We start from the raw sequence: 9,565 nt of genomic DNA, 5'->3' as shown, positions 1-9,565 counted from the left end.
TCTGGTTGTTGCTCCTTGCGGTTACCATCGCGCTGATCTTGTATATTATCTTTTACTTGATTATTTTTAACCATGTTGTTATCTAAAAGCTGTTGTTGTCTGGCATCTCTGCGGTTGGACCTGCTACGTCTTGACGTGCGCCTACTTTTTCTAGATCTTGAGCTTGTATGCGTGGTACTTCGTGACCTTTCCTCTTGTAATCTGATATTCTCTTCTCTTAACTCATTGTTCTGACGTGTCAGATTCACATATACTTCTTCTTCTCTCTTTCTTTCTGCGACTAATCTTTGGCGGAGATCTTCTATTGTCATATTCTTTTCATCATCTGTTATTGGCCCTGCATCTCCAGTTCTCTTCTCATCTTCTTTTGTTGAGTCTGTATTTGCAGTGTGAACGCTTACTCTATCGTAATCGATTGTGTTATTCTGCACTGGTTCACGTTGAATCTGTGTTTGTACTTGATTTCCTCGATTGTTTCTTTCTCCCATACTTGATGATTCAACAACTTCACTTCTTCTTCTTCCAGCAATCCTTCTGCTCCTCCTAGTTGCTACCGCTTGTTCTGCTGTAGATCCTTGTCTCACCATTTGTGTTTCTAGGAATGATATTTTCTTTTGACGGAGGAAAAGGCACTTTCTAAGGAATTGAAATCTCTACGAAGAAAATTGTTTTTCTGAGATAAAATCTTTGGTTGAAACTTTTAGATCTAAATTTCAAAAACTCTCAAAGATGAAAGACTATGAATAATTTCAAACTTATTTTCAAAGAAATTCACCAACAGAGTGTATCATTCTGAGCTGTTTTCTAGCGCCAAAATGCAGTTGCGAGAAATCTCACAACTACACCCTTAGTAAAATCTATAGAGCAATCTAAGATATCATCATAATAATCTCAAGAACTCTTATTAAAATCTTAGAACAAATACAAAATATGTGAAAACCCTAATTTGGGAAGCAAATAATTTTTCTCTCTCCTCAATATCTTGTCTAAGCTCTCTAAAAAGATCTCTCCCTTTTACAAAGGCGCTCGGCTCCTTATATAGGAGTTTACATAGTGGAGGACAGCTAATAAAGCCCCTTATTTCGGATCTGACATGCGTCAATATTGTCGCATAGAAATTTTCCATCACCGCACGACTTCTATAATGCCGCAGAGATCTTCACACTTTACTCGTGATCGAGTGACGTCATCTGATGCGTCATCTTAAATATGTTATATGCGATGTATTAGCTTATTACTTAAGAAGTTACTTCGCATACTAACAATTGTGGGGTATTTTGTATCCACAGGAGCCACCGATTCAACATTATTCATTTCTCTTTGGTGATGATACTGATTTCCTTAACTTTCCAAAACCGTGTGTTCCAGCATGATTCATACAACTCGGTCATCTTATAACGGATTTCAATACCCGATTACAAATTAGGTACCACTTTACAATCAGCAAAATGGCCGGTCATAACGCATGGTTCACCGCAACACGTCACGCTTAGATTTCTGAAACATCAAAGCACACAACACGTTTGGCATGTTCCTACGTATGTCGTGCACAATTTACACCTCTATTTGCGTGTATTAAGACACATCTTCTCAAATACATAACAAACAGATTTTCCACGTATATATAGGCTGGAGTGACACGTCAGAATGAAGCCACCAGTAAAGGATTCAACGTATAAGATTTGTCAAAGTAACTGGACACACGCAAAAACATTACATATACACCAGTAAAATGAGTTAGGTTTAGGCACTCCATATTCACTGCGTAAGACTTGTCAAATACATCCAAAATCCTAATCGTCATAACACTTAAAAGTCTCAAACTTACCCATATGCTTCAATTTTATTCCTTGTTCTAACCGTGCACATGAACAATTAATTACTAATGATCAGGTTTGGCATGCATGCAGAGCAATAGTTATTGGCTTATTGATCTTCATCATCAACTTCTTTTTCTATATAAACCCGGCGTAATTTGGTTTCAAGGAATCACAACATCTTTCATTCTTCTGAAACCTTCAAACTTTAGCCATCTTAACTAATTATACATTGCCAATCCTTTGATTTCTTTTAGTTAAAACAGATCTTTTTTAGAAATGGCAATTGGTTTGATCAACAGTACCATATTGAAAGCCGATTCGTCTTTTTCATCCGTTAATATGTCTACTGAAGATGTTATAATTCCTCTTACAATCTTCGATAAAGCTGCTTTCGATTTTCAAGTAGCTGTTTTATATGCATTCAAGCCACCCATGCCATCAAACGAAGTCTTGAAAGATGCTCTATCTAAAGTTCTTGTTTATTACCCACACTTGGCGGGAAGGTTCATAAAAGATGATCTGGGTTGAAAGTGTATCATTCTAAATAATGCTGGTGTTCGCATAACCGAAACCTACATTCCTGTAACCTTAGCTGAACAACTCCCGTTCATTAATCCATCGAAAGATGTTAACCATCTGCTTCCACCTGTTGAAGGAGTTGAAGAAATGTTACAAATTCAACTCAACCGATATGCATGTGGTGGTCTAGTGATTGGTGAAACTTTGCATCACCGTGTGGCTGATGGTCAATCCATGAGTTCGTTTTTTGTGGCATGGGCTAGAATGGTCCGAGGTCTCGACTTAGAATCACTTCCTTATCATGATTGGTTGGCTGTTTCTCAACCAAGAAACCCACCTAACATTGAATTCGACCATGCCTCGATCGAGTTCAAAAAGACAACAGTTAATCCAGACACTACCCCTGTCTTCTCTCCCATTGAGACTTTAATGATAACCTACTCAACTGAATTCGTAGACAACCTCAAAGCCAAGGTTAATGGAGAAAATTGTAACCCGCATCAAAGATACAGTACTTTTGAATGTTTACTTTCTCATACATGGAAGAAAATGACTCAAGCTAGAGGACTTGATCCAGAAGAGTCGACCCAAGTAAGGGTTTCAGTGAATGGAAGGGCAAGAATTAAACCAGCTGTGCCCATGGAGTATTTTGGCAATTTAGTACTGTGGGCTTATCCTACTTTGAAAGTTAAGGAGGTCTTGCAAGAGAGTCATGCTTATGTCTCAAAAGCAATCCATGATGAGGTTGTTCGTGTCGACAGCAGGTATTTCAAATCGTTTATCGATTTTGGGGCGACATCAAAAGATGTAGATAATAAAGGCGATGACCTCGAAGCAACAGCACCGGAATTTGGAAACACGCTGTGTCCAAATTTGGAAGTAGATAGCTGGTTAAGATTTCAGTTTCATGATCTTGATTTTGGTGGTGGAAGTCCTTGTGCAATGTTTCCACCCAACATTCCGGTTGAAGGTTAAATAATTTTATTGCCTACATCAAGTGAAGATGGTGGGGTGGATGTGGTGATTTCACTCTTACCTGAACATGTTCCTCTTTTTAAACAAATCTCTCACTCAATGGATGACTAGCTAAATTAGTACCCTGATATTAGTATTTCATAGAATAAAAATCACTCAATTCATTTGTTAGGCATGTTGGGTAGATATACTTTAATATATTACCTCTGAATATTGTAACAGTGTAATTTTGAATGCTTTGTAGTGCTACTTGTGAAATATACATGTTAAAATGCTAGATTTTAGAAATGCATATCCATTTCCAGTCTGCCGAGGGGTTTTAATCAAGGGAACCGCCAAAGAACAAGTCTACGGACTACGCTGCAACTTGCATGTACGCTTTTAGAGAAGACTCAACAACAGATGACTCCACTGCTCAATTTGAAAGATTAACACAAATAGTAAATCTTTACCAAGGACAAGGAGTCACGATCTTGCGACGCTCGAGTCACAGTTTTAAGCTCCATTACGCAACAGATCCTTTCAAGAAAATACTGTATCGTTTATGGTGTATTTTCACCCATATAAAATACTACCATTATCAATCTATAGATGTGGATGATTTGATTAAGTATTGTAAACAACTACATAATGCAAGTACTATAAAAAAAGTGAACAACTACTTAATTCAAGTTAAATAACAAAAGTGACTCAATACCAACTGTTAGGTGTAATAAGAGGTCACCAATAGTTTGCCAATACAAACAATAACCACTAGTTACTAAAATTACCATGAGTAACAACAGAAAAAAAACGAAACAACAGGTTATATTATAATGTGACTAGAAGTACCAAGCAACTAATTGTAGTTGTTAAGTGTTTGTTATTCAACCGGGGTTAAAATTCTAGCATTATTGTTGGCTACAATTTATCAACTCTATTTTGTATCTTTTTGATCTTTATGTCATTGTTTTCAGTGACTTGGCATCTTTGTACTGAACATTGCCCTTTGGCCTTTGCCTGTCCAGGAAATAAAAAAGCAACAGAAAAAAACAATACACTTTTCTACGCCAAAGTTGTCCACTCGAAAATACAAAAATGAGTTATGATTAATATCATTTAAAAGAACATTGTAGAAACCATTTGGTAGGACTAGCCCGTGGAATATAAATAACTTCTTAATACTAGCAGGGGCCATTGTTACCGTAGTAAAATGGCAACGTCATTGGGTGATGATACCAATGTATATCTTGGGTTGTAGGAATCTGATATTTTTTTGAATCAACTTCTTAAGCTGATCTTAGAAACAACAACAACAAAAAAAATGCTCTCATATTCTTCTCTCCACTCTTCCAAAATCAGATTACCTCCATATTCAAATCCAAGTTCAACCTCCCGCTCCTTTCACCGATCTTCAATTCTCACCCAAAAACAGACTTCTAAGTATCGTAGTCTCTGTGTTAGAGCTTTAGATGCATCTCAGCCTTACGGTTTTGAATATCCTTTTGAAAAAAGCAAAAAACTAAAGATTGCAATAGTGGGTTTTGGTAACTTTGGTCAATTTCTTGCGAAAACTCTAGTTCGTCAAGGACACAGAGTTTTAGCTCATTCTCGATCAGATTACTCTGATATAGCTCGAAACCTAGGGGTTATGTTTTTCACTGATGCTGATGATTTATGTGAAGAACATCCTGAGGTCGTACTTCTTTGTAGTTCCATAGTTTCATTTGAATTAGTTCTTAGATCGTTACCGCTACAAAGATTAAAAAGAAGTACTTTATTCGTTGACGTTCTTTCGGTTAAAGAGTTCCCAAGAAAACTGTTTCTTCAGGTTTTACCGCCAGAGTTTGATGTTTTATGTACACATCGAATGTTTGGACCTGAAAGTGGCAAAGATGGCTGGAAAAATCTTCCATTTGTTTATGATAAAGTTAGAATTGGGGATGGGGTATTGAGGATTAGCCGTTGCGAAAAATTTCTGAATATTTTTGCTCAGGAAGGTTGTAGGATGGTGGAAATGTCTTGTGCTCAGCACGATAGGGATGCTGCAGAATCGCAGTTTATAACACATACACTGGGGAGAATTCTAGAGAAACTTGGGTTAGAATCGACATCCATAAATACAAAAGGATATGAAACTTTGTTGAATTTAATGGAGAACACGTTCGGGGATAGTTTCGAGCTTTACTACGGCTTGTTTATGTAAAAATGCAATGGAACAGTTGGAGAGAATAGATATGGCGTTTGAATCACTAAAGAAACAACTTTTCGGGCATATACATGTCGTTCTCAGGAAACAGATTTTCGAAAATGGCGAGGCTTTTGAAGAATCTAATAATCTGAAACCAGTGTCCCGTAAACCGCTTCAAAATTGTGATGCAGTTGAACCACCTTCAAAGAATATGGGATGAATTTTGGAGAATATTCCATATGTGATTGATTTCGAGCTTCTGGTGTTTTAGAACAGTACAATAGATATCAAGATTAGTAATGCCGGAAACGATTTCTTAAATGGGGCGCTCCATATATTCTTGATGATACAGTTACTCCGAAGTTTGTGTATCGACCTTGAATATGTAGGCAACTAAGGTCAGGGAGTTCTAAATGTATATAAACCATTTCAACTCTTGAAAATCAATATCGGCTTATGTATTACGAAGAATCAATAATTTTACTCACGTCCATGTGTGCTATACACAATCAGTTTCAATTATCTTGAGGCGGTGAAATTTTCAGTTTCATTTTCTTAAATCCTCGCTTGTTTCTAGTGTAATTATTTGCCCGACATTTTTTAGGGGCGACATCAAAAGACAAAAAAGGTCACCCAAACGTAATTCTAAGCTATCCCTTATCTCTGATTTTTCGAAATGGCCAATATGTCCTTATATAATCGGGAGCCTACACCATAATCGGTAGGTTAGAGGTGAATCGGTAGGTTAAATTGAAACTGTACCTACCAATTATAGTGTAGATACTTCGGCTAATAATTCCTTTTATAATCGGTAGGTTATTCAACATATATAACTACCGATTATAAGTTGCCTCAAAAGGAGTTTTTTTCTAAAATCCTTCATGTATTGAATTTTGAAACCTGCTATAATCAGAAGGGAATACAACTTAACAACCTACTGATTATAAGGAGCCACAGATCGAACCCTTACCATATTCCATAGGTTTTGAGTGTACACAGCCAGCCATAACCACTTGGTTCCTGTTTTGGATGCAGCGTTAATCGGGAGTTAAATATATTACAAAACCTACCGATTATAAGTTGCCCCAAAATGAGTTTTTTTCTAAAATCCTTCATGTATTGAATTTTGAAACCTGCTATAATCGGAAGGGAATACAACTTAACAACCTACCAATTTTAAGGAGCCACAGATCGAACCCTTGCCAAATTCCATAGGTTTTGAGTGTACACAGCCAGCGATAGACACTTGGTTCGTGTTTTGGATGCAGCGTTGATCCTGAGTTAAATATATTACAAAACCTACCGATTATAAGTTGCCCCAAAATGAGTTTTTTCCAAAATCCTTCACGTATTGAATTTTGAAACCTGCTGTAATCGGAAGGGAATACAACTTAACAACCTACCGATTATAAAGAGCCACAGATCGAACCCTTGCCATATTCCATAGGTTTTGAGTGTACACAACCATCCATTTCGTGTTTTGGATGCAGCTTTAATCGGGATTTAAATATATTACGAAACCTACCGATTATAAGTTGCCCCAAAATGAGTTTTTTCTAAAATCCTTCATGTATTGAATTTTGAAACCTGCTATAATCGGAAGGGAATACAACTTAAAAACCTACCGATTATAAGGAACCGCAGATCGAACCAAATTCAAATTTTGAAAGCTCCCATAATCGGTAGATATGCTAAATACAATACCTACTGATTATTGGTTTCTCCACATTCAACTTTCGTCAAATTAGCCGTTGGAGTTTTTGGGAAAAACGAAAAGAGTCGTTGGGCCCGAAACCTATATAAAGAAACTCATATCTATCACCCCAATTGCACAAAACTCTTTCCTCTCTTCAGTTTTAATTTTCATAACAAAAAACATGGATATTTCTTTTGCCGAAGAAGAAGATTGTGCTATTTATAGAGCGTGGGTTGTGGTAACTGCTCATGATCGTGTTCACAAGCTCCCACAAATCGGAATCGGAAGAGCAGATATGGAACCGTACCTTAATGGTATTTGAGGCCTTAGATGTAATCGAATTCGAAGATCATCCAATGACATTAAGATGAGAAAGAATGCGCTCGATAAGGAGATTGACAAACTTGAAGATGAGGAACGGTTTGTTAGGAACGCTTTTCCTTGGTGGACGTATGAAAAACGAGTAAGTATCTCTGTAACTCCAACTCACATTAACAAAAGTTATTTCTAACTTGTTACTCATTCGTAATTTCAGAGAAATCTTGCGGATCGCCGGTATGTGGACCTCTACGGTAAACGATTTGAACATGAAGGATGCTACAAAATCAAGAGGGACAATTTCTATGGTCACTGGAACTTATGATCTGTTTTAATACTTTTATGGTCAATTAGGAGTATAGATTTAGGTGTTTTTGACGAAATTGTAAGGTTAAGGTCGTTTGAAATTTATGTAATGGATGTAATCGGAGTATTATTAATATAAAAACTAGCCGAATATACGAAATCGGTAGATTATTTTGTTAAACAACCTACCGATTGTAATATTCGGTTATGTTATAAGTCAACTTTCTTTCCGATTATGGTGTTGTTTGGTTCCAGGAAACAGTTTTTTTACATAGAATAATCGAGAGGGTAATAAAAATTAAACCTACCGATTATTATTATTCGGAAGTCAAGGTGCACATTTACATTCCGATTGTGATGTTGTTTGGTTCCAGGAAACAAAGTATTTTTACATATAATAATCGAAAGGGTAATAAGAACTAAACCTACCGATTATTACTATTTGGAAGTCAAGGTGCACATATACCTCTCGATTATGGTGTTGTTTGGTTCCAGGAAACAAAGTTTTTTTACACTGAAAAAATCGGAAGGCAAAGTATATTAAAAAACTCCGATTCTGACAAAATATTTTGAAAAATCCCCATAATCGGTAGGTTAATAATATATAAATCTTTCGATTCTGACCAAAAAATGCAAAATCCCCAGAATCTGTAGGTGAATATATAAACTTAGCTTCCGATTGTGTTCCAAAATTCAACATTTCATGTCTCTTCATGTGATTCGCTTGCGAGTCATCGTTAAATGCATAAACATAGCAACATAATCATTCATAATCCATACAAGGAACCATTCACAATCCATAAACATAACGTAACAACTAAAAATCCGACACATTGTTTGAAAACGACATAATCCGACACATTGTTTGAAAACGACACAATCCGACATAAACAAAGTTATCCATAAAGTGAATTGAAAAACATCGAGAGTTTACAACATCGAAAGTTTATTATTTCCTTCCTCTGACTTTTGCGACGAGTTGGACCAACATTATCATTGGTTTCATCAACTTGAGTGCTCGATGACGCCCGAGTTATTTTTTCACAATCTTTTTAGGTTGCTTGGCTTTTTCCCCAAACTGAGATGCATAATCTTCATTTTCAATGTTATAAATGAATTCTTGGTGCTTTCTTATCTTATCAAGTGGCACAGGCTCTCCGGCTTTTATGCAATTAGTGCACCATTTGGACAAACTCTTGAACCTTCCCTTCTGTTTTAAAACATAGCATACCATCAAACGATTATTACTCTATTTTGACCCATAATATTAAACCAAACTAAGAAAAAAATATGTACCAATCTTTCATAACCCACAGGTTTGTCTTTGAGGATACTCTTGTACGAAGCTGGCTTTGGTTTAAGATCACGGATTACACGAATGTGAGAAACACTCAGGTACCATTCCATATAGTTGGGAGCATTTTCAAAACCTTTGTTGGATGGGCCTTCCTAGGTTGATCAAGTAATGCGCCCTTCTATCCCAATGTAATTTACAGGATGGTTTATTCTTGTGAACGACCGTGATAGAATCCTTATCAGACGTGCACTCCTCCAGAACCAAAGAGAAATTTTCATGGATTTCCTCCTTTGGTATACCTTGTACAAAAATGTGTTGTCGCATCACCCTTGAGGCATTGTACATCACATATCATTTGGGGTGCCACAACGGTCCAAAATAAAGGGCCAAATCGGATCGACCCGCGATATGTCCACCAGCTCGGTCTTCCTTGTATGGATCGAAGCATACGTCTTGGGATGTCA

At 36.8% G+C, this 9,565-nt stretch overlaps 2 pseudogenes; both read left to right on the top strand.

Annotated features, from left to right (window-relative positions):
• Positions 1–2,096: 2,096 nt before the first annotated feature.
• Positions 2,097–3,431, top strand: LOC113274159 (annotated as a pseudogene).
• A 1,186-nt stretch (positions 3,432–4,617) lies between these two features.
• LOC113272963 lies at positions 4,618–5,704 on the top strand (annotated as a pseudogene).
• The last annotated feature ends 3,861 nt before the right edge of the window (positions 5,705–9,565 follow it).

Source organism: Papaver somniferum, chromosome 4 (assembly GCF_003573695.1).
Source record: "Papaver somniferum cultivar HN1 chromosome 4, ASM357369v1, whole genome shotgun sequence".
NCBI lineage: Eukaryota > Viridiplantae > Streptophyta > Magnoliopsida > Ranunculales > Papaveraceae > Papaver > Papaver somniferum.
This window is presented reverse-complemented; position numbering and strand designations above follow the sequence as displayed.